The 25,548-nt window shown below is 43.6% G+C and overlaps 1 pseudogene; it reads right to left on the reverse strand.

Moving 5' to 3' along the window:
- Positions 1-7,219: 7,219 nt before the first annotated feature.
- Positions 7,220-13,416, reverse strand: LOC116862404 (annotated as a pseudogene).
- Between the last annotated feature and the right edge of the window lie 12,132 nt (positions 13,417-25,548).

A 25,548-nucleotide genomic window follows, 5' to 3' on the forward strand; every position in this document is an offset into this window, starting at 1 on the left:
GGCTCCTCTTGTAAGAGGCAGGTGGTTTCAGGAGAGCGGAGAAGCACAGCCTGGCACAGGTTGCAGAGGTCTCAGCTGAAACCGGGACCTGGGGCACTTAGCACTCCCAGACAGAAGAATCCTGCACTGACTCCTTCCACCATTTGAAAATGAAAGCTTACAAAATGCAACCCTAGCAGACTTTGCCCTGCCCTCTGGCCTGTGCACCCTAGTTATCAGGAAGGAAACAGCATGATCAGAGCCACAGAAAAAGGGCAGGTACAGATACACAGACCCACTCTGCAGGGGGACACAGAGACACAGACTCTGTAGTCCTTTGTTAAACAACTGCCACTCCCCAGGATGGCTAGCTTCTAGACCAGAAGTAAGGAGTGTGTGTGGCACAGCCAAGATTAAAAAAGCCTTATTCTTGGGGCTACTTGTACTTTGTGTTCACTACCAAAACTATTCTGTTGGTTGGTGAATGCTGTCAGCTGGTAAATGCTATGTGGCAGGAGCCTTTGAAATGCCCCAGTGTAGCTGCTTTGCTTTTCTTCACCAGAAGATGACCCAAGTGCTCCCCACAGCATGACAATGGAGGGGTTAAGCCTGAGCATCAGAGAATCTTCCAGGACCAGCTCCAGGACCCTGGCACTTCCCCAGCTGAATGGACAGCACCCTGTGGCTTCTTAATACTATAATATCACACAAGGCCTGGGTGGACCATTCAGCCCCTCCCTAACAGTGTGCACCAGGAAAGGTGGATTCCGTGTTCTCTGAGGAAACACTGTGGAGCACTAGGGCTTCCTTTCCAGCCCCTCCCTTCCTGACATTCCCCATCTCAGTAAAGGACAACTTGGTTCACCCAGTTATGCCTGCCAGAAACTGGAGGGTCATTCCACCACACTCTCCACTTTCCCATCCAGTCTGCTGCCAGTGCACCAGAAAGTTCAAGACTTTTCTCGGATTAATATCCATGGCTACCTTCTAGCTCCACACCCATCTCACTTCCCCCCTCACCCAGACACAGTTTCCCTGCTTCCCCATGGGTGTCCCCTGCCCACCTTCAGCCCGGCCCTCTCAAGTTCTTTTTCCATCCAAGGTTATAACCTCTCAGATCATCTTATATCAGCTCTTCTTCACCCCTTCCAGGGATCCTCCTGCTAAACCTCAGCCAGCCCCAGCTTTCTCTCTGACCTCATTCCACTGCTCCCAGTGCTCCCTCCTGGTCTGGCAGCATTCCTCCAGTTCAGGGAGATTTCCCAGCCTCAGGCCTTCTCACAAGCCCCTGGATGTTCCTGTTCTCTGTCATCCTCCAAACTGGTCACCATTCCAGTCTCACCTAAAGTGACCTCCCTCAGAGGGGCCTTCGACAACCTGCTCATCCCCATATGTGCCCCATACACATGCTTGTTGGGGTTTAGTGGTGCCCTGTTCTCCTCCACAGCCCTGATATGTGATCTGTGGAGTGTCCGTGGCATCCACAAAGGGAGGCACTGTGTGCCCTGGTCACGTGTCCAGCACACAGCAAACAGGAAACTTTGCCTGAGCTCATGGGCAGAGAAGTCACCTCAGCAGCACGTTGGCTTCTCTGTCCAATTTGGAAAACACTTCAGTCCACTGAGAAACAGGAAGACTTCACTCTGACCTAAACAAGTCAGCCACTGGGTGGAAGCAACAACTGCACGAACTTCCCCGCTCTTTTGTTCTTCCTACCCCAAACATATATGCGGCACCGGGCTAGAAAAATGTCAGACTCAACCACCTTGTTTGCTCCCTCAAGCCCGCCCAGTGCTCGGGTGTTCATGTGTTAAGCGACTGGTGTTAAGACACCAGTTTGGGCTAGAGCCTCCCTAGCCCCACTTCTGCCAGGTTGTTGTCATTATTGTCGTCATTCTATGGGTGAGGAAACCAATGTCTCAGAGTTCCACAACCATGCACCCAGCAAAGCCTCTCACAGCCTGTGTTCACTCTCAATTATTGTGAATGATCCACTCTATCTGTTTTCATGAAGCAAGGACTGATGGATCCGTTAGTGCATGGGAGTGGTTGGTTTCCACCCAGATGTCTGGTCTGAGATATTAAATTCTGGGCAAACCTGGGGCTTCTACATATACCTGAATACATCCCTCGTTATCATCCCCAAAGGTCTATTCTGCCAATATCTAATTAGACTCAGGAATATTGGGAAAATCCATCTCCAGTGGCGGGGGGGTGGGAAACAGACAAGGGCCAATATCATCCTCCAGGTCCACCCTCCACTGCCACCGCCAATCTCTGCCCAATGGGGAAATTCCTCAAGGCCTGTAAACATAGTGGAATTTTGCAAAAAGTCAGAGAGAAGAAAACCAAATGTTATTGAGTACCTACTAAGTGCCAGGAACTGCACTACAGAAGTTGTACTTATGACACTTCATTCTCACACATGCAGAGATGAAGGAAGACAGGAGTCCTGCCATCTAGTAACCTTTCATCCAGGACCTTCCCGGAGGAGGGAGGGCTGGAGCTGCAGGGACACGGCTCCCCACACCCTCACACACCCCAGTCCTCAAGCCCAGCCCAGCCCCAGCTCCACACAACTCAGGGTGAAAGAGGAACAGGAAGGGGACCTTGGACTCAGACATGGCCCAGCATGACTGGGCCATGAAAGCTTATCTCCCCTGAATGCAGCCTCTGGATCCCATGTTGGGAGAAGAGGGGAAGGAAAGACAAATCACAGGGAAGATTTTCCTGACGGACGCTGGAAGGACACCTGAAGACGGTGCAGGAAGAACACCACACAGCTGGCTTCACTGCCCTCCCCCTGCTCAGCAGGCTCAAATTCCAGCTGTTTTATCCACAAACACTGTTCATTGTCCATGAATGATTTTTCTTGCTCAAAATAAATTATCCTGATGGAAGTAGGATTAATATTATACTTTCTACTTTCACAGCCATATAATACATCTTATGTTTAGTTGTTTCAAGTTCTTCTGAGCAGTTCCAGAAAACATGCCATAAAACACAGGCTCCGGTAAAATGAAGTGTGATTTCACAATGTACCAGTTGGAGGAAAGGATTAAACCCACTTATTACAGACATCCAATAAAACAATGTTTTATTTAGGTTTGGTGGCGGGAGAACTATCATTTTCTTTTAGCAAGATCATGTCACCATGATTTTTCATGGTCTTTCATGAGATTTTCCTCCACCAAATCATTTGAAGTAGCCAACACCTTTTTCATGTAGGTCAAGATTTATTAACTTGAATTCTAACAGTTCACAGATGGGCAGTTAGAGACCCTTTGTTAGTATTACAGCAGGTGGCAGAATAGCACAAGTGTTTGGTTTCTCTTCCCAGAGCAGCCCTGATGGTTTAGACCAGGCTCAATATAAAGAAAAAATAGGGGGCTGGCAACCGACTAGGGGCAGCATGTACTAAACCCCTGGGCTTGGGGCGTGCCCTACACTCCAGGAGGAGGATCCCCAAGTTCAAGAGTCCCACGGAGCAGGGAGTTCTCCTGCTGAACTCTCGGGGCAGACACTGCATAAAGTGTTTCTTCTTCTCTGCCTGCTTCCCTTGCCTTTTCCTTTCACTCACTGTCCCCTCCTGGTCAAAGATGTCCTACCTCAGAGGACCCTGCTCTGTGGCTTCATAGGTAGGGGGTCCTCCAGGACAGCCCACAGGGACCAGTAGCCTTTCACTCACTCCTTTTCACCCCAGCCTTCTTGGCCACAGGAGTTATGGGTGAGTGTTACCACTACTGTAAAAGCCCGGGTAACAGGCCCCACCAAGCTGCCTGGCCTCTGGTTTCCCTGAAGACCAATCCACACCCTCTCAGATGTAAACATGGATGGATCTCTTTGGCGTCTCATGTGCTGTCCAGAGGAACCTTTGTTGGGTTTTGGAATCCTACTAGTTGTAAACAGAAAGGGGTAGACAAATGGAGGACTCATTCTGCCATGATGCTAACCTCACTCCTCCCAAGAATGATGGTTTTAACCATTCTTTCTGGAATTACATGGGCAGCTGGTCCACTAGTTTCAAAAGATTCCTCTTTTTTGTGTGGATAATTCCTATCACATCCATACCTTCCTTTCCCCTCCATTTCAAAGGAAACATACCCATAGCCCATCTAAAAGGAATCCAGTGTCATAAAGCCACAAGGTATCTGAAGGAGGAGATGAACATTTCAGAAAATATATTAACATATACAGTATTTAAAATACATACAAAGATCCCAAAGAGTGCATTTATGACTTTATTGTTGGGGCAAACATTTTGATAAATTTGAAAATTCCTCCATTACATTTTCCCACGTACACTGAGCAGTGCAATGCCCTCCTCCAAGATACAGTTCAGTTTATCTATTTGTATTATGCAGTGTCCGATCAGGATGCAGAAACCACATCACTCATTTTAACATGGAAAATTTGATATAAAGAATTATTATTATTATTATTTTTAAAGATTTTGTTTTTTATTTGTGAGAGAGAGAAAATGAGAGAGAAAGATCATGAGAGGGGTGAGGGGTAGAGAGAGACGTAGACTCCCCACCAAGCAGGGAGCCCAATGTGGGACTAGATCCTTGGACTCCAGGATCCTGACCTGAGTCGAAGGCAGTTGCTTAACCAACTGAGCCACACAGGTGCCCTGATATAAAGAATTATTAAGCGACGGTTTTAACTATGAAAGAAGTAAAAGAAAGCTCTAAGGAAACCGGAAGTAGGAGATACAGGAAGTAGATGCTACCTCTTAAAACAGAAGACATTTGAGAGAATAAGTCTGATGCTCTGTTTATCGGAGAAGGTGGAACTGGGGTCGTCACGTAGGGAAAGAAGTTCACCAACATGCCGCAGACCAAGGCTCCTGGGCAGGAAAACTCTCACTAGAGAACTGGCAAGAGTCCCTGGGAGGCAGCCTTCTAGAACTGCTACAATGCCATACTCATTTACCTAAAGGCCAGAGAAGCTAGGTCTTCTCCAGGCCACTGGCAGTAACATGGTAAGATAAAGGGGTGAAAACACTGAGAGTGGGATGTCTGGGTGGCTCCATGGGTTAAGCAACTGACTTCGGCTCAGGTCATGATCCCTGAGTCCTGGGAGCAAATCCTGCATGGGGCTCCTTGCTCAGTGGGGAGCCTGCTTTTCCCTCTGCCTGCCACTCCCCCTGCTTATGCTTGCTCACTCTCTCTCTCTGACAAGTAAATAAATAAAGTCTCTTTGAAAACATAGCAAAAGAATAAGAAAGCTTTGTCCCCAGCTACGTCTTGTCATATTCCTCTGGTGCCCGCTAGGAATTCACAGTGCCGAGACAGCCAAAATCTGACTTGTATAGGCCTCCATGGATGAAACCAACTGAAAAAGGAGGAATGCCCAGAACGCTGGCCTCCTTCGAAGATTCTTGGCTGAAACTGGCCAGATTCTTATTGCTGCTCAAAGCTCTCATCTAGGGAGTAAATATTTAAATTTCAAGGAGAAATAGGCACATGTGGTGCTCATGTACTTCATGAACTTCTAGCCTCCTTGCCCTTACCACACGCTGTCCCATATATTACTGCCTGACCATTAAGGCTACACTTTCCTCCTTGTTTTGTGGTTGCTCTGGGTGTATTGATATGACCTTAATGAAGTGGGGACAAAGCTTGGCCTGGTGGCCTTTTGCCACTAGAGCGTCTGTCCCCAGGCCTCTCCTTTCTCCTACAAAGGTGTCTGGAGTAATATTTTCATTTGCTGTCTCAGGGTTTTCTGGCCAAACCCAACAGTGCACTAACTGACGAAGGTGGTGCCAAGTGTGCCACATGGCAAAAATGAAACGTTTATGACATCCAGTATCAACAAGCAGGGCACATAGAGGGTAGATTTGAATCTAAAGGCAAAGAACGGATGATGGGCAGATTTCACACCTCTAGATCCTCAGCTTCCCCATATACCATTTTACTCATACTGGAACTTCCATATAACAACATAACAACTCCACCTTATCACCCATCTACATGGCTACACCTACAAGTGAAAAACTTTTCACTCTTTCCCCAAAATGGAAAAGACAGGCATTCCCAAGCATTGAATTGAACAGTTATATTTAGTTTCTTAAGTCCAGCCACAATCATTTGATTATTCTGTTACCTAGAGATTACATTTGAAATATCACCATGGACAACTTGTGTAAATCACACTGGTAAGAAGAAGGAAGAATGAAAATACATAATTAATACAAATGACCTGACAAGAAAGAAAAAAATATACAAAACTACTACAGTCCTTTTCCTACTTTTGGTTACAGTCAGGAACTGAGATCTGTGGCTTCCTTCTTCCATGTCTGATTCTGTGTATTCTCATCTCTCCCAGAACCACAGCAAGTCACAGTCCTGTAACTTGGAAGTGGATACACATTCATTCCTGAAGGTCTGAGTCCTCAATAGTCTGGCTTCCTTGTGTTTCCTGTGATTTCCATCTACCTTTACAATTGGACTAGAAGTACTGAGAAGCAGTACATAGATCCTGGAACTGTGCTCATGGTCAAAGCTTTCTTTAATTCATCTGGGGTCTGAAAACGCTCTTCTTCATTCACATCTTTATTCTGGTAGCAGTTCTGTTCTCTCCAACTGCTGTTGACTCACAAGGGAACCCAAATTCTCATCTTCCCATCCCTGAATTAATGCAGCACTAGTATTTCACAAATAACAGATATATACAAAGGTTCATTAAGATAAGTACGTCTCATCCATCCCAGAATAGGAAAGATATACAATAGAATATTACACTCCACTCCTCTTAAAGTCCATCAGCCATACATTTCTTCAGAAATGTTTAGAAAGACAACATCTCTAGTCAGAATGCACATTTCCTAAAATAAAGCTGATGACTCACTCATAGCCTCTGGGTTTATCTGCACAACACAAACTGCATAAAATAAACACCCTTTAATTTGTCAGAGTAATTCAGACCTCATCTCATTTCATATCAAAACAATATAAAGATTCCACAAAATAATTTTCATGACCAAAAGAAACACGACTTCCAATAGCAAAATTCAGCCTATCCCATATAAGCTCAAAAAGTCAACATTTATCTTCTAATACCTGAGCTTAAGGCATGAACTGACTATGCTCATAACCACACCCCAGCAGTCTACACCCAGAAGAGAAGGGCAAGACACCAGGTCTTCCAGGACTAACTTCAGAGGCTATTACCCTTGGGAGTCTGCAGCTTCAGGAGGAGCCACCACGAGGAACAGTGTTGGAGCAGTGTTGGAGCATTATGGGGACATAGCGTCAGGGCCACAGGGGAGTAATGGAGATTCAGCCCCTAGGAGAGCGCCATCAACACCACAGCCTGAACTGAACCCTTGCCCACAATCTCCTCTGAAGAACAAGGTTGGTTGTTAAGGGGTACAGGGGTCTTCACAGACCCACCCACCCCAGGGCAGAGGACAGGGACACATCTCTTGACCTCAACCTGAAGTATGGAAAGAGTCCCAGATGAGGAAGAGAGAGGGAAGGAGAAAAGGTGGGAACCACCAGTCATGTTGTAGAATGAGACGTCCCCTTCATTCAGGTCCAGGAAAACCCCTACCCTCTGGGGAATTGGCACAAGTTCTGCATTATCAGGGAGGGAACAGAGTATATTTGCATACATCCAAACAACCCAGATGCCCTTTTCTGGGGATTCCTTCTACCAGCCCTTCCTCTCCACATCTCTCCTACAGATCCCCAGAGCCCACCCACTTCTGTCTCCATTCCTGATCTCCACCACCCAGTAACAGTGCCCTGATTGATGCCCTCCTGATCTAAGATGCTACACTGTTTTTCTGGGTCCTTAGTTGTATCCTTCCAGGTCACACAAGACTTTTCATCAGACACAGCAAGATTTGGATCTGCAGACCCCAGATCCAGAGTGACAGACACTGCAGAGACAATTGCCAATCATTTGAGTTCTCCCCTTGCCCTATAACAAGGCACACATCAACCACCCTCACCACCAGACACCTAGATGCATGTGGGCAGGGTTAAACCTCCTGAGATGAGAATCTTGTGACTCAAGAACACACCCCACCCACCAGGAGAAGTAACTAAGGACTGATCCAGAATTTTGATATGTCACAGGCATTTGAGGACAAGACTGGACTCCAACACTGAAGGGTATTTTTTTAGTATCCCATATCATCCACACCCACCAACCCACCTATGTGACTTTCACCACCCCATCTTCACCCACCACCACTGATGGGGCCAACATCTGTGTCACAACAGCAAGTTGAGGAGAGGTCAGCCACCCTGGAGCAGCAGTAGGAGGACCCAGAAAGAACTCAAAGTAAGTCACAAGTCAGGAACTTCTCCTTCCACCAATCTACAAAAGAACCACATGTTTCTTGTTAAGGCTTTGAGAAGTCTGAACACATTGGGGTCTATATCTAGTTTTCTGAAATACACTGATGCAAGAGTTACAGGGAACTATCTTTTGGAAACATTCCCTGATGCATTTATTTCTGACACGCGCATGCGTGCACACATACACACACACAGCCATCATGCTACAGCCTTTCCATAAAAGCCAAGCCATAAAGCTTAACACCACTGAGAGGCTGTATAACAACCTGAAAAGAAGAATCTATGACCAGATTTCACTCAAATTATGTTTTCTCAAATCTTAGCCACATATCCTTCATGAAAGCTAGGTTTTCTTGAAAAGAATGGGGGAGATCAAAATACAAGTACACAAGGCATAATTTAAAACACATACTTTAAAACACTGACCACTGCAAGAGTTAGTTAAGCATCTGGCTCCTGATTTGGGCTCAGGTCATAATTTTACAGTGGTTGGATCCAGCCCCCCTTCAGACTCCAGATTCAGCATGGAATCAGCTTGAGATTTTCAATACTCCACCCACTCCAATGGCTCTAAATAAATAAATACATACATACAATCTTTTTGTAAAGATTTAATTTATTTGAGAGAGAGACAGAAATAGTGAGAGACAGCAAGAGCAGGGAGGAGAGGGAGCAGCAGAGTCTCCACTGAGCAGGGAGCCCAGTTTGGGGCTCAATCCAAGGACTCTAGGGTCATGAACTGAGCCAAAGGCAGCTGCTTAAGAAACTGAGCCACCCAGGGGCCCCTATAATCTTTTTTTTTAATTCAAAAAAAAAAAGAAAAAAAAAAACTTGGACAGAGCCAAGATGTCCTTCAACAGATGAATATATAAAGAAGGTGTGGTTCATATAAATAATGGAATATTATTCAGCCATCAGAAAGGATGAATACCCACCATTTGCATTTACCTGGATGGAACTGGAGGGGATTATGCTAAGTGAAACAAGTCAAGCACACAAAGATCATATGGTTTCACTCATATGTGCAACAGAAGGAATAGCATGAAAGACATTATGGGAAGGAAGTGAAAACTGAAGTGAGGGAATAAGAGAGGGAGACAAACTTTGAGGGACTATGGACTCCAAGAAAGCATCTGAGGATTTCAGAAGGGTGGGGGTGGGAGGATGGGGTAGCCTGGTGATAGGTATTAAGGAGGGGATGTGCTGTGATGAGCACTGCATGGTAAATGCAAATAATGAATCACAGAACTCTAAACTAATGATGTACTGTATGATGACTAACACAACATAATAAAAAAATATTTTACTAGTATGCTTCATGGGAAAAATATTTTTAAATAAATAAATAAATAAGTAAATAAATTAAATAAGTCATGCAGATCAATTCAGCAGAGAAAGGGGAGATGCTAAATATGATTATTTGATCATCATTTTTCATATATATCCCAAGAATCAGCAAGGCTCTCTAAGGAGCCTCACATCTAAACCCCTGGTTTCCTTCACCTCTGGCTTCCCCTTCTCTGTTCTCACAGTTTATATCCCTGATCATAAGTAGAAACAGTCAAAAAGAAAAAGCATATATTACACAGGTTCAAAGCCCCAGATTCTTAACCTACCCTGGTACTAAAGGAACGTCTCGATAACTTTTCATTGCTTTAGGATCCCCAGACCACTCTCCTGTCCCCACACCACTGGAAGATCAAGATGATCTCATTATAACCAGAGGCAAATCTGGTTACATGACTACTTTCAAACAGCTTAAAACAGGTATAAGTCCTCTCAGAAATCTCTCAAACAGGTATCAGGAGTTTATTACTTTTCATACATGCAAATAACTTGCACACCCTCTTGTATACTGCCCACTCAAACCACCACAGCTGTGATTTGGGGTCTCACTTCTACCACTCTTATCTGCCCATAATCTCTCCAAAGGAATCTCAGGCTCTCTACTTTCCTTCTCAGCTCCTTCTCTTTTCCTAACACATTTTTCCTTCCCTGATTTGAACTCCACTTTTTCCTAGTAAAGAATTTTAACTCTTCTAGGTTTCTCCTTTTGCATCTTCACACTTTGCCTCCAAAAAACCCAACCAAATTAAGCCCATTATGTAAGAGCAATATTCTCCTGAAAGGAAAGATAATGCTTGAAACAATTATCAGTAGCTGTTTTTAAAAACACATACATATCACATATCTTAATGTTAAATATTTAATATATAATATATATTTAATAATATAATATGATTATAATATATATATATAAGTTATTGCTCTTCTTACACAACAATATACAAAAGGTATTGTATATAATTGCAGGTGGTTCACAGACCCCAACCTCAGGAATCTATAAATATCGTGGTGGCTCTGCATCTCAGATTCAGATCACCTGCTCTAAATTATTTAATTCCTCAACACCTAAGGAGGCTTAAATGAAGAAACCCAGTTCCAACAGGGAGTCAGAGAATGAGAAAGCAAAATAAAGACCAATATGCCAGAGGTCTAGCAAGAAACAGGAAAATCAAAACCAGAGGGAAAAAAAAAAGTGGGAATTTCAGGGGAAATTGGATACAGAACCAAGATTCTACCTAGGAAGACCTGAGTCCTAAGCAGGCAAGCTTGATTTCTGAAGTCCTCTACACACAACAGTTTCTGATTTATAAAGTCACAATCCTGTTCCAGACTCTCTTTATAAATAACCTCTCTGTTGTCAATATACCAATTAAACGTATGAATAGAGCAGTGGATTCAAAGTGTTTTGGTAACCCTAAGAGTGAGCTGCAGTAGAGAATGGGTCAGAATGGAGACAGACCTGTCATTCCAAGGATAGTCCTTACAGTCTTAAGAGAAAGAAGCCAAAAGTGAAAAGGGGAGCATGGACACCAACTCCATCCTGGTGTAGGGTCTGTGACATAGAAGGTGGCTGAGTTGAGCCTGGGGAGATAAGGTAACAGGAAACTGAGTAGCTTACCTGCCTACAAATGTGCCTTCCTCCAGACTGAAAGGGAACACACCCTGGAGAGACCTCAGTCAGAACAAGCCTGCTCAACATTCATCTACTGACCCTTGCCTCCCCTCTGGGCTACAGGTGACACTGCAGAGTGGGGAAATGCTGGAAAGGAAATGACCTCCTGCCAGGTGCTGACATACACTGTATAAAAAATTACAGGGATAAAATATATAAAATTCCATAAGTATAAAAACATCATTACTATACCTGGTGATATTGAACACAGAGATATTTGAGAAATAACCCAAAAGGAGAGATAATTTCATGCCGGGGTTTGAGGTGAACTCTGGGAAAACAGTGGTCAATCCTTCTCAGATAACACAATCACTATTTGGGGGCATTGACAGCTCATTCCACTCATTCCACCCATTCTCACACATAGTCTGTCCAGTCCTCTACCCATCACTTTGTGATCACAACTTCTAGGAAGTTGTGTGGGACTGTGTGTGGGACTGTGTGGGAAGTTGTGTGGGTCTGTGAACCACCTATAATTATATACAATACCTTTTTTATATTGTGGAGAAAACTAGAGAAAACACACTCCCTGGTTGGTATTATGGAGCTAAGGTCACACTCCTATCCTTAGTGACCCCATTAATTTATATAGTTATTTTCCTGAAATCTCAGAGCAGCTGGCTTCTGGATTCCAAGTGTTGACAGAACTAGTTGGACTGAAGGCTAAAGAGCTAGCAATATGGCACATAGGTCAGCATTGGAATAAACCCAAGATGCACGACAGACTCCAGGAACCACCATCACCCCCGGGTTCCCAAGAACTGGGTGGGAAACAGTGGCTTGGATTGGAGAAAGCTCATGGAACAGGGTTCTTCCTCCCAGCAGCTTCTGCCCCTGAGAAGGGTCCACATGTTTCTGCCTGAAACAAGGAGACGGGACACCTTGACTTAGGTGGAACAAAAAACCCAAGGACACCTGGACAGTCACTCACCAGTCAGATAAATAGATTTCCTCCAGTCTGAAAGGCAACACAGGAAACAGGTGAGCTAAGAACCAGAATGTCTCCTTCAAAGAAGACACAGAAACTTCTAGAGAAAAAGCAGAACTTACCGAGATCTGCTTGGAGTTCATCTGAAAGAGAGTGAGAAATAAGCATGAAGACCCATCTCTAAGAACAGCAAAGATTGCACCTGACAAACCCACAATTGTACATGTCAGTATCCTAGAAGTTATAGCTCCAGATCCAACGAGCCTCCACAGCTCCATGTCCTCTCTGGACCTCCTTAGCCACTTGCCCCAGGGCAAGGGCCCTCTGTCCACTTTTCCCTGCACCAGCTGCCACACTCACAGACTGTGGCCACTGCCCTGCCTTACCTCTGGCTTTCAATGCCTCCTCCTTTGCCCACTGGTCCTCCTCCTTTTCTCTATGGTGTTTCTCCTATTCCTTCATCTCCTGGCACTTAGCAGTTTGTTCTCCCTTGTTGTAGTAGGCAGTCCCAAAGAATAAGAATATCAACAAGGTCAGGATCACCATGAGGGCTGACATCCAGGGAGAAGTCTGGGGAAAGAAGTCCTCTGTGTCCGGTCAAACACACAGTCAGGGGCACAGCCCAGAACAGTCCACCCAGAGTTACTAAAAGAGTAAGAATATCAACAAGGTCAGGATCATCCAGGGAGAAGTCCAGGGAAAGAAGTCCTCTGTGTCCAGCCATACACACAGTCAGGGGCACAGCCCAGTACAGTCCACGCAGCACACCCAGGGATGCCCAGTCCCTCCCTATGGCCCTACCTGGAGAGGGAAACCACACGGACCTGGGAAAAAAATGACAATTGCTTTCTCTTGGCTCAGGATTGGGTTAGAAAGGGAGCAGGTCACATTCTCCGAAGAGCTATGTTTCACCACCAGTGCAGCCTCCACACTGAAGAGCCCTTCAGCATTTTGGGCAATGGTCTCAGAGAATGTCAGGAACTTCTCTCCACTGAGGGCTATCCACCACACCTGGGGCTTTGAGAACCACCCCAATGTCTTACATACCACTTGGATCCCGTCCTCCCCGGCCCTGCGATGTGAACTTGAGGGGCAGAGTTCACGCCTGCAAGAAAGAAGCTGGAGGGTACAAAAGGTCTCCCAGAGCCCAGGGATGCAAGCAAAGCCTTCCGGTGCATACCACCAGGGGCAGCATTTCATTCTGGGGTCTCCACTGGGGAGTGATCATGGCAGAACAAAGCAGGGGTGCTACCACAGAAAACAAACAGAAGGAGCATGGGGACCTGTGGTAGGCACAGAAGGCAGGGCTCTTCTCCCCAAACATGAGGGTGGGAAGTCCATTGTACAGAGTAACAGAAGGAGGAATTTGCTCTCAGATTCCATCTTTCTCTGCTCTTCTCACCTCACACACTCTCCAGGTCATCTGCACACCCACTGCCACTTGGTACATCACTTCACCTTCAATAAATCTAGCTACCTCCTGAGGAACCTACCTAATATCCACATCCGTGAGGGTTACCTCTGCCTGAATTCCTCACAGATGCTTCAGACTCAAATCCTGAACAGGTTCATACTTGGTCCCATCTTTGATAGCCTGTTGATGAAAACATTCCAATCCTTCAGCCTTTCTTACATCCATCTCACCCTGGGCCACATACTGTTAGTGCCTTCACACAGTGCTTCTAGGCTCCATCATGTGACTCGACTCAGCCACTGAGAGTTCAGGGAATATGACTCCAGCAGTGGTTGGAAACGACTTTTGCCATTTGCCTTGCCCTCTCCCATAAAAAGGACATGCTCAGGCTAGCACTGCCTTTCTAGCTAAAGTTGTCCTAGACCAGCCAAGAGCCAGCTAAACAAAACCCATGTGAGCAAACCCAGTCAAGGTCCACTGTCAGGACAAATAAAAATTAAGGCAAAGAGGCTTAATTTTCCCTGTTGAAAATAAGGGAAGAGAGTCCCTTCCTTTTTTTTTTTCCATTATTTATTGAGAAAACGTGTGACTGTGGGTGCTTTCTCTCCTCTTTGAAATGTACGTAAGTCCCTTGAAGAACACAGATAGGCCTTTTGCCAGCTTTGTGGTCCAGGGATGTCTTTCTCAAATATCTGGGAACCTTGTCTTTGAACGGCTCACTCAAGAAAGACAACACCCCTCTCTCCTCCTTCCTGTGCCAGGGTATGGGCCTAACCTCAGTGGCACCAGGATCCTCCTGTAAAACCACTTCCTGTTATAAAAATGGGAGAATTTGTTTTTCTTCTGGATGAGGTCAACTACCTAACATAGATGGTCACCTAATTACTATGTAAATCTAGGGTGAACTGTTTGTGACAGATGGTGCTGTCATGTCCACTTACTTGAGAGCTAGTAACCATCTATCCTGAGAACATATGTGTAATGAGCTGTGTCTGCATGGCTATGGAAAAGAGTGATTTTCTCTGTCTTTGCATCTCTTCAAAGACTGAATATGATGCACATCACATTTTGGTAAATCTAATTCTATAATAAAAGGGTTTTCTTCCCCACTATCTCTGTGAAGGAGATTTCTCAGAGATTTCCTTTTAATTATATTTCCCCAATATGACCAAAGATGCATGAGCAAGCCCAGTTAAGAGTAGCCGAATACTGCTCCAAATGGCTAACAGACACAAGAAAAAATGTTCAACATCACTAGCCATCAGGGAAATAAATATCAAAACAACATTGAGGGGTGCCTGTGTGGCTCACTGGGTTAAGCCTCTACCTTTGGTTCAGTTCATGATTTCAGGGTGTTAGGATCCAGCCCTGCACCGGGATTTCTGCTCAGTGGGGAGCCTGCTTCCCCCCACCCCCGCCGCCTGCTCCTCTGCCTACCTGTGATCTCTCTCTCTGTCCAATAAATAAATAAAATCTTAAAAAATACCACATTGAGATATTACTTTGCATCAGGTAGAATGGCAAAGATTAACAAGGTAGTAAACAACAAATCTTGACAGGATGTGGAGAAAGGGGAACCCTCTGACACTGTTGGTAGGAATGCAAGTTGGAGCAGCCACTTGGGAAAATAGTGTGCCAATTCCTCAAAAAATTAAAAATAGAGCTATCCTATGACCCTGAAATTGCACTACTGGGTATGTACACCAAAAATACAGATGTAGTGAAATGAAGCCAATATTCATAGCAGTAATGTCCACAACAGCCAAACTGTTGAAGGAGCTGAGATGCCTTCAACAGATGAATGGATGAAGAAGAAGTGATTCATATATAAGTGGAATACTACTCAGCCATCAGAAGGATGAATATTCACCATTTGCACTGACATGGATGAAACTGGAGGGGATTATGCTAAGTGAAATTAGTCAAGAAGAGAGAGACAATTATATGGTTTCACTCATATATGCAACATAAGGAATAGCATAGAAGACATTAAGGGAAGGAAGGGAAACCTGAAGGGGGGAAATCAGAGGTGGAGATGAACCATGAAAGATTATGAACTCTGGGAAACAATCTGAGGGTTTCAGAGGGGAGAGGGTGGGACGATGGGTATTATGGAGGGGATGTGTTGTGATAAGCACTGGGTGTTGTATACAAATAATAAATCACCGAACATTACATCAAAAACTAATGACGTACTATCTGTACTCAAGGAACTCGAGGAACTGTAGAACACTCATGAAAGAAGTTGAAGAAGACACAAAAATGGGAAAAGCATTCCATGCTCATTGTTAAAATGTCTATACTGCCTAGTGCAATTTATACTTTCAATGCCATCCTGATCAAAATTCCAGCAACATTTTTCAAAGAGCTTGAACAAACAATCCTAAAATTTGTATGGAACCAGAAGAGACCCTGAATTGCTAAGGAAATGTTGAAAAAGAAAAACAAAACTGGGGGCATCACGTTGCCTGAATTCAAGCTTTACTACAAAGCTGTGATCACCAAGACGGCATGCTACTGGCATAAAAACAGACACATAGACGAGTGGAACAGAGTAGAGAGCCAAGATATGGACCCACAACTCTATGATCAACTAATCTTTGAGAAAGCAAGAAAAAATATCCAGTGGAAAAAAGACAGTCTCTTCAATAAATGGTGCTGGGAAAATTGGATAGCTATGTGTAGCAGAATGAAACTCGACCATTCTCTTACACATACACAAAGATAAACTTGAAATGGACAAAAGACCTAAACATGAGGCAGGAAATCTATCAAAATCCTAGAGGAGAACATAGGCAGTTAACTCTTTGACATCGATCACAGCAACTTCTTTCAAGACATGTCTCCAAAGGCACAGGTAACAAAAGTGAAAATGACCTTTTGGGACTTCATCAAGATTAAAAGCTTCTGCACAGCAAAGGAAACAGTCAACAAAACAAAGAGGCAACCCACAGAATGGGAAAAGACATTCGCAAATGACATTACAGACAAAGGGCTGATATCCTCTTGTTCATTTTTACCTTCATACCATCGTGGTCAATGAAGTTGGTTGATATGCTTTCAGTCTTCTTAAACTGCTACAATTTCTGTGCTCCATCATATGAGATAACATGGGAAATACTTCATGTGCGTGTGAGAGGAATATACATCCGTTGTTGGACAGAATGTTCTGTAAATATGTCTTTTTTTATTTTTAAAAGGTTTTATTTATTTATTTGACAGAGATCACAAGTAGGCAGAGAGGCAGGCAGAGAGAGAGGGAGAGGGAAGCAGGCTCCCTGCTGAGCTGAGAGCCCAATGTGGGACTCAATCCCAGGACCCTGAGATCATGACCTGAGCCAAAGGCAGCGGCTTAACGCACCCAGGCGCCCCTGTAAATATGTCTAAAATGTGGTTTCATTCCAATGTTTCCTTGTTGCTTTTTTTGTTTGTTTTGTTGTTGTTTTTGTTGTTTGTCTGAACATTCCATCCATTGTTGACAGTGGGGTGTTGAGGTCCCATACTATTTCCTCTGTTATGTCTTGCTGTTTCCCCTCTGGTGACCCCTATACTGACCAAGGCTAACAGTATTCCACATGACAAAAATGAAATTGTTATGGGATCCAGCACCAGTATCAACAAGTAGGGCAAAAAACAGGGTAGATTTGAATCCAAAAGGCAATAAGTTGATAATGGGCACAGTCTGTACCTTTATTTCCTCAGCTTCCACATGCAGCATTTTACCCACATTGGAAGTTTCATATAACAACACAACAAATCCACATTTTCACCATCTACAAAGTTACACTTACAAATGAAGAAGTTCTCTCTTTCTCCAAAATGAAACACACATTGAATCCAACACTGTTATATTATTTACTCCTCAAGTTGAGTCAAAATCCCTTTGACTATTCTGTTATGTAGAGACAATATTTTAAATACCACCACCAGCAACCTGAATAAAATCATACTCATAAAAGGAAGAGACAGGAATAATGTAGATATTAAAGACAAATAACACATCTACATGATAAGAAGGAGAAAATATGCAGAGCTTCTACAGTTCTTTTTCAGTTATTGGTCACATGCAGGAACTGGTATCTATGAATTCCATCTTCCACTTCTAATTCTGTGTCTTCTCATTTCTCCTGGAACCATAGCAGGTCAACGTTCTCTACCTTGGAAGTGAACACACCTTCATTCCTGAAGGTCTGAGTCCTCAATAGTCTGGTTTCCTTTTGTTTGCTATAGTTTTCTATCCACCTTTACCATTGGAGTTGGACATACTGAGAGACAGTACAGTGTTCAAGGTCAAAGCTTTCTGTAGTTCACTGGGGGTTTAAAATTCTCTTCTTCATTCACATCTTAATTCTTGTAGCAGTTCTGTTCTTTCCAACTGGTGTTGGCACACCAGGGAATTCAGACCCACAACCTTCATTCCCTGAAGTAACTAGCACAAGTTTCACAAGTAATAGACAGGTAAGTGTGTTTCATCCATCCCAGCATAGGGAGTATATAAAGTAGAATATTAGACTGCTCTCCTCTTAAGCCATCAACCATCATTTCCCCAGAAATTTTTGGAAGACTAATGCCTCTGGTTAGAGTGCACATTTCCCAAAATAGAGCGGGAGACCCACCCATAGCCTCTGGGTCCTCTGCACACCTCAAGCTGTGTTTAATTTGCAGAGTCATTCAGCCATTATCTCCTTCATATCCAAGCAGCATAAATGCTCCATGAAAAAACAAACACACACACACACCCTAAAAAGGAAAAAAAAAAAAAGACAAGCACAAAAGACTCAACTACAGAGAACAAACTGGTGGTTGGTGGGTGACAGATGGGTGAAATATGTGAAGGGGATTATGATGTACACTTACCATGATGAGAACTGAGACATGTATAGAATTGTTGAATCACTATATGGTACACTTGAAACTAATCTAACCCTGTACATTAACTGTACTGGAATTTAGAAAACATTTTTTTAAAATATAAATAAATAAGTAATAAGAAACTCTAGGACACTTTATAAATTAAATTTTTGCTGAATTTACATAGGGACACTGATAATATAAATGAATTATAAATGATGATTAAAAATGTTTTTAAAATAAATAATTTTCATTATCAAAAGAAACATGACCTCGTGTAGTAAAATTCAGCCTACCCCAAATCAGCTCAAACAAGAGTCAACTTTTATCTTCTGCTATCTGAGCATAAGGTATGAACTAACTATTCTCAACTACACCAGGAGTCTGTATCCAGAGCAGGAGTTCAGGACACCAGCTCACTCAGAACCAGCCTCAATCCTTTTGCTTCAGGGAGTCTGAAGCTCCAGTAAGAACCACCATGAGGGGTCTGAGACTATGTTGGTTCCTAAGGGGGATATAACTTTGGGCTACAAGAGAGTAATGGAGATTTGGCTCCCTGGGAAGCACCATCAATACCAGAGCCTGGGCTGAACCCCTGCCCTGAAAGTTTCACAGTCTTTTCCAGAGAAGGAGAAAGCACAGGGTCCTCCCCAGGCCCACCCACCACAGAGAAGATGGTCAGGGACACATCTCTTGACCTAGACATGATGTATAGAAACAGACAGGGGCTCCTGGGTGGCTCAGTGGGTTAAAGCCTCTGCCTTCGGCACAGTTCATGATCCCAGGGTCCTGGGATTGAGCCCTGCATCAGGCTCTCTGCTCACCTGGGGGCCTGCTGCCTCCTCTCTCTGCCTGCCTCTCTGCCTACTTGTTATCTCTGTCAAATAAATAAAATCCTAAAAAAAAAAATAGAAACAGCCAGCCAGTGGGGGAAGCTAAAGGGAAGGAGAAAATGCGGAAGCCATCAGTCATATTATAAAAGGAGACATCACCTTTGTTGAGGTCCAGAAAAACCCCTACCCTATGGAGAACTTGCACAAGGATTAGTTGAGTCACAGTGATGGTACAGGCATAATATATATTGGCATATTGTCCACAGTCCAGAACCCCTTTTCTGGGAACTCTTGTGCCAGACCTACTTCTTCACATATTCCCTACAGACCCCCAGAGCCCACTCATTTCTGTCTCCACTGATTTTCACCTCCCAGTAACATCACTGTGATGTTTAGAGATCACAGTCCAGGATGCTGGGTCTCTCCTGTATCCTCAAATGTATCCATCCAGATCATATTAGTCTTTTTATCAGACACAGCAAGGTCAGGATATGCAGAATCTGGATCCAGACACTGCATAGAGAGTTGCCAATCATGCAAGGCCTTCCCCTGCCCTATAAGAAGGCACACAAGCACCACCACCCAAGACACCTAGCTGCAGGGAGGGCTAAAACTTCTGAGATTAGAGCCTTGTGACTCAAGCCCATAGCCCTCCAAACAAGAGAAGTAATCATGAGACTGATTAGGGGGTTAGATATGTCACAGGACACTTGAGGATCAGACGATACTCCATGGACTGAAGGATATCTCTTTAGCATCCAATATCACTCACACCCACCAATCCCAGCTACATGACTTTCACTGCCCCATCTGAGCCCACCACCATTGATGGTGCCAGCATCTGTATCATCACAGCAAACTGAAGGAGATGTCAGCAGCCATCAGGCAGCAGTAGAAGCACTCAGAAAGAAATCAAAGTAACTCACAGGCCTGGAACTTCTCCTTCTGCCAATCTACAAGGGAAACACATCTCCCAAAAGTGAACAAATACTAGAGATTTGAGGAGACTGTACACATCAATGTCAATATCTAGGCATCTGAAATACAGTGATGCAAGGGTTACAGGGAAATATACTTTGGAAACATTCCACCGATTTATTTCTTTTACACACACACACACACACACACACACACACAAACACACACACACTTGGAGCCATCTTGCTACACCCTTCCCAGGAAATCCAGGCCATAAAACTTAACACCACTGAGAGGTTGGGTAACAATCTGAAAATAAGATTCTATCCCCAGATTTCACTATCAAATTATGCTTTCTTAATCCCTAGCTACACATCCACCCTGAAAGCAAAGTTTTCTTGAGAAAGAATTGGAGAGATCTAAATTACTGAGGTCTCTGAGGTGTCTGGGTTGTTCAGTCAGTTAAGCACCTGACTCTTGATTTCTGCTCAGGTCGTGATTTCAAAGAGTCATGGATCAAGCTCTGTGTTGGGCTCTACATTTGGTGGGGAGTCTTCTTGACCATTCTCTTTCTGTGTCTCCTTCTGCCCCTCCTCCCACTCATTTTGTCTGTCTCTCTAAAATAAATAAATAAATCTCCTTAAAAATTCTTGAGACCTCCATTTATTTAACCGATTGAACTGATTTTGTAGGTTGACTCAAAGCCATAATAGAGACAATGCTGCTTGGTGGAGCTGCACTTGGAGGATGATTATCAGCCATGGGTGAGGAGAACTCAGGATACTCCATTAGAGAAATCTTGCCCAGTCAGGAGGCAATAGACAGATTTCAAGGAAGGTAGAGAAAGAAGTTCAAGGCAGGAATGACATACATCCAGTGAGAGGTCAGACACTAATGAATTTGCTTCTTTTTTTAATGGAGTATTGGGAGGAATATCACCACTATATATATGGGGAAACCCAAAAGTATTGGGTTTACTCATCTACTTCTGTCTGTAATAACTCACAGAGATCAAAAGCACCAGTAGACACATTATGTGGTAGGTTTCAGATATGGCCATGTCCAATGCCCGAGAAAGTATGAAATTGTTTCAGGTATGAACGTGAGATGGAGTTGGGACAGAGGGAGAAAACAATGTCCTCAAACACCTAAATGGAACTGCAAACCCAAGTGTCCTATGGACCAGATCAAGTTACCCTCTGTATGTTGAGGTCCTGAATTGAGCAAGAGGAGAGCACAGGGACCTCCTCCTCCAATGGCCCAAGGACACATAAACTCTTTTTTTTAAATTTTTTTAAAGATTTTATTTATTTATTTGACAGAGAGAGATCACAAGTAGGCAGAGAGGCAGGCAGAGAGAGAGGAGGAAGCAGGTTCCCTGCGAAGCAGAGAGCCTGATGCGGGACTCGATCCCAGGACCCTGAGATCATGACCTGAGCTGAAGGCAGAGACTTAACCCAATGAGCCACCCAGGCGCCCACATAAACTCTTTCAACATTCATACTCCCTTTTGGGGAGGCAAAGGAAGCTAACCGATCAAAGCAAAACTTACATATGTCAGAAGACTGAAATGTCAGCAGTGGGAGAGCTGTTACTTGCAATAGAGCAGAGACTCTGGAACAAATTTAGAACATTCATAAAAATAAGGAGATGACATTTTCTTGACCATTTGGGATGTAATTCTGTGACCACCATTCCCACTTACACAGATTTATTCAGATAAATGGGCTTTTCTGTCTGTGTTGATTTGCTTGATGGAAACAGATCACTTAATATGGGCTGACCCTTGTGACCCTTTGAGAAAAAGAAACTTTGTTTACTTATTCTTCACCAAGAGATTAGTTGACACTCAACAAACACATTTCTATATAAATACTGACACGGGTTAGCAAAGAAGAGGAAACAGGAGGAGAAGGAGAAGGAAAAGGAAAAAGGGAGTTGGCATTCCATTCTGAGACTCTACAATGCATCCAGAGCTATGCTATGCATTTCAGTGGCTTAAGTGCATTCTTCACTTCATTTCCACAGCAAGTCTTTCATTATGATTCATTTTTTCCAATTTCGTGAATAAGATGAGATCAGATATTAGTCCACCTCACACTATGAGCCCATCAATGTGAAAATGTTGATTCTACTGTAAGGGTGTCTGTCCTGACAAAATAAACAGGTATACAAAGTTCACATTATTTTCCCCCATAGGCTTCTTTTTCTTTCCAAGTTTTTATTTAAATTCCAGTTAGTTACCATACAGTGTAGTATTAGTTTCAAGTGTAGATTTAGTGACTCATCACTTACATACAACACCTAGTGCTCATCACAAGTGCCCTCTTTAATCTCTGTCCCTCATCTAGCCCATCCCCCACCCATGCCCCTCCAGTAATCCTCAATTTCTTCTCTAGAGTTAAGAGTCTGTTACAAGGTATAATTTGAAACACATGCACTTCAGTTCAATAGAGAAGGGAGAGATGCTGAAAGACTAGTTGATCCCCATTTTTAACAAATAAATCCCAAAAATCAATGAGGCTCTCTGAAGGGGTTTCCTCATACATCTGGCCCCCAGGCCTCCTTCACCCATGGCTCCCCCTTCTCTGCTGTCACAGTCATTATTCCTGATCGTGAACACAAACAGCCAAACACAAAAGACCACATGTTACATAGGTTCAAATGACCCAGAACTTAACCCACCCCATTGTTAAAGGATGCTCTGGATAAACTTTCGTTGCATTAGGATCACCCTGATCACACTCTGGTCCCACTCCTAATTTCACTAGAAGGTTGAGATGGTCTCATTATCAGAAGCAAACTCAATTAGATGATTAAAATAAATATAAGTCTTTTTAGAAATGTCTCAGACAGATGTCAGGAGTTTATTACTTTTCAGATACCCAAATATCCAAATACACCCTCGGTGTACTTCCCACTTTATCCACCGTGACTGTGATTTCTGGTCTCTCTTCCACTGCTCTGAACCACCCAAAATCTCTCCAAGAGGAATCACAGGATCTCTACTTTCCTTCTTATCTGTTTCTCTCTTCCCTACCAGCTTTCCTTTCCCTAATTTCCTCCCCACTTTCTGTGGTAAACAATTCTCACTCCTCATAGTGAGATGTGTTTAGATATGTCTGTCCTTCTACAAACTTCACACATTGCTCCTAATAAACCCAAACAAGGTGGAGCCCATCAGTCAAGTGCAATATTCTCCTAAAAGGAAGGACAATGGTTGGGAACAATCATTAGTGGATGTTTTTTGAAATCTATACATATCATCTATTATGTTATATATTAACAATATACTATAGATTACAGTGTAATATATTTTAATATATGTTATTTCACCTGCTACACAAACATATATACAAGATTTTGTATATAATGAGGGTGGTTCAGAGATCCCACCCCCAGGAATCCATAACTGTCGTGGAGGTTCTGGATCTCAGATTCAGATCAACTTCTCTAAAGCATTTAATTCCATTTAAAGGAAGAAACCCAGCTTGGACATGGAGTCAGAGCATGAGGAAGGGAAATGGAGAACATCCCAGAGGACCAGCAAGAAGCAGGGAACCCAAACTTAGATTTATGAAAAGTAGGAATTTCAGGGTAAAATGGATTCAGGACCAAGAATCCACTTAAGAAGATCTAAGTACTAAGCAGGCAAACATGATTTCTGAAATCTTCTAGATATGGGAATTTCTAATCTATACAATCACTATCCTTTTCCAGACTCTCCTTATAAATGACCTCTTTATTGACATTGAACAAACTAAAATAATCATTTAAAAAGGTGTGTTCAGGGAGAGACAAGATGGCGGGGAAGTAGGAGGAGGTGCTGTTTCAACCTATACCCTAAAGTGAGCTGATGACCTACTAAAGAACTCCCATCACCCATGAAATCAGCCTGAGATCAGAATTATACACGTCTGGATCTCTACAGGGCAGAAGACACCAGTGGGCAGTTAAAGCAGAGTGGGAACATTGGACTGATATCAAAAGATAAACAAAAGGGGGAAGGAGCCACCAGAGGTGACCCAATGGAAAGTAATACCCCAATACGAGAGTGCCCTGCGTCTGGGGACCAGCATTAACTTGGAGTCTGGTTGAAAGCACTCAAAAAGAGCAAAGGATCATGGGGGGAAAGTGTGGGAATTGGGGCGGTTAGGGACAGCTGCTTAAGTCTCTGGACCCAGGACAGCCATTCCTGGCACTGAGCCAGAGAGAGTGTAGCGGAGAAGCCAGGTCTTGGTCCCTGAGCCACCAGCGTGCCTGAGAACGCATGGGGTCTGGCTCCTGTGAGGGGCTGGGAGCCTCGCCAGCCAGGAGAACACCTCGCCATTCTATCGGAGCCAGAGACACGTGCGCCCCACACCCTCCCCTGAGAGAGGTGCGCACAGCGCCAGCCCGGTGCTCTCGGACTGGAAAGACCGGGCACTCCCAGCCTGGGCCAGCGGGAAAATCTCAGTGTGCGATCACTTCTTGGAACCTCTCTGGTGGTCTGGAGCTGCCCAGACAGCTGCCGCTGTCGTGGTTTTGGGTACTGTGTCCCCAGGGACTGTGACTTGGAACCTGCTCTGCCAGCGGCCAAAGGGGAACTTAATGTGCTCTGGAGACCCAGAGGGGAACAGACTGAGACTACTCTCTGAGACGGAGGTTGGGGTGCAGTTTGTTTTTCTCTAAATCTCCAAAAACCATCAAAAGCTGTCAAAAGTGAGAGAAAAGAAACGAACAAACATAAAAACCTCCAGAGAACAAAAGCCTGAAAAACCGGTTTCCTCAGAGCCCACCCCCTTGAGGATGACAAGAGAACAACCACCACTACTTCATAGATACAACTTTTGTTTTTGATTCGTTCCCACGAATCTGGTTCTTTTTTTTTTTAATAGGTATTTTTTTAACCTACTTACTATCACAGTGAGATGTCCAGTACATCAAATTCCATAATAACCTTTTAACCTGAACTTTTTGATACATATACCCGTGTTTTTCTTTTGCTTTTCTATTTTTTAATTTTTTTTCAATTTTAGTTCAGTTTAGTTTATTTTCTTATTTTTATTTTTATTTTTCAATATTCATATAGAGTTAAACTTCAAGGTAATCCCTTTTCCCCAACCAATGTTACCCCTATAGGTAAACCAATTTTTAAAACCCCTTTATCTTAGGAAAGTTGAGTCCTTTAACAAAGATATCAAGATACATCCAGGAAGAATCAAAATAAACTTCCTCACCCACAATGAGAATTTATAACCACTCTCTCATCTTTTTCTTCCACCACTGTTTCTGTGTATTTATATTTGTTCTGA

This window comes from Lontra canadensis, unplaced genomic scaffold (assembly GCF_010015895.1).
Source record: "Lontra canadensis isolate GAN:19392208 unplaced genomic scaffold, GSC_riverotter_1.0 scaffold240, whole genome shotgun sequence".
Lineage (NCBI taxonomy): Eukaryota > Metazoa > Chordata > Mammalia > Carnivora > Mustelidae > Lontra > Lontra canadensis.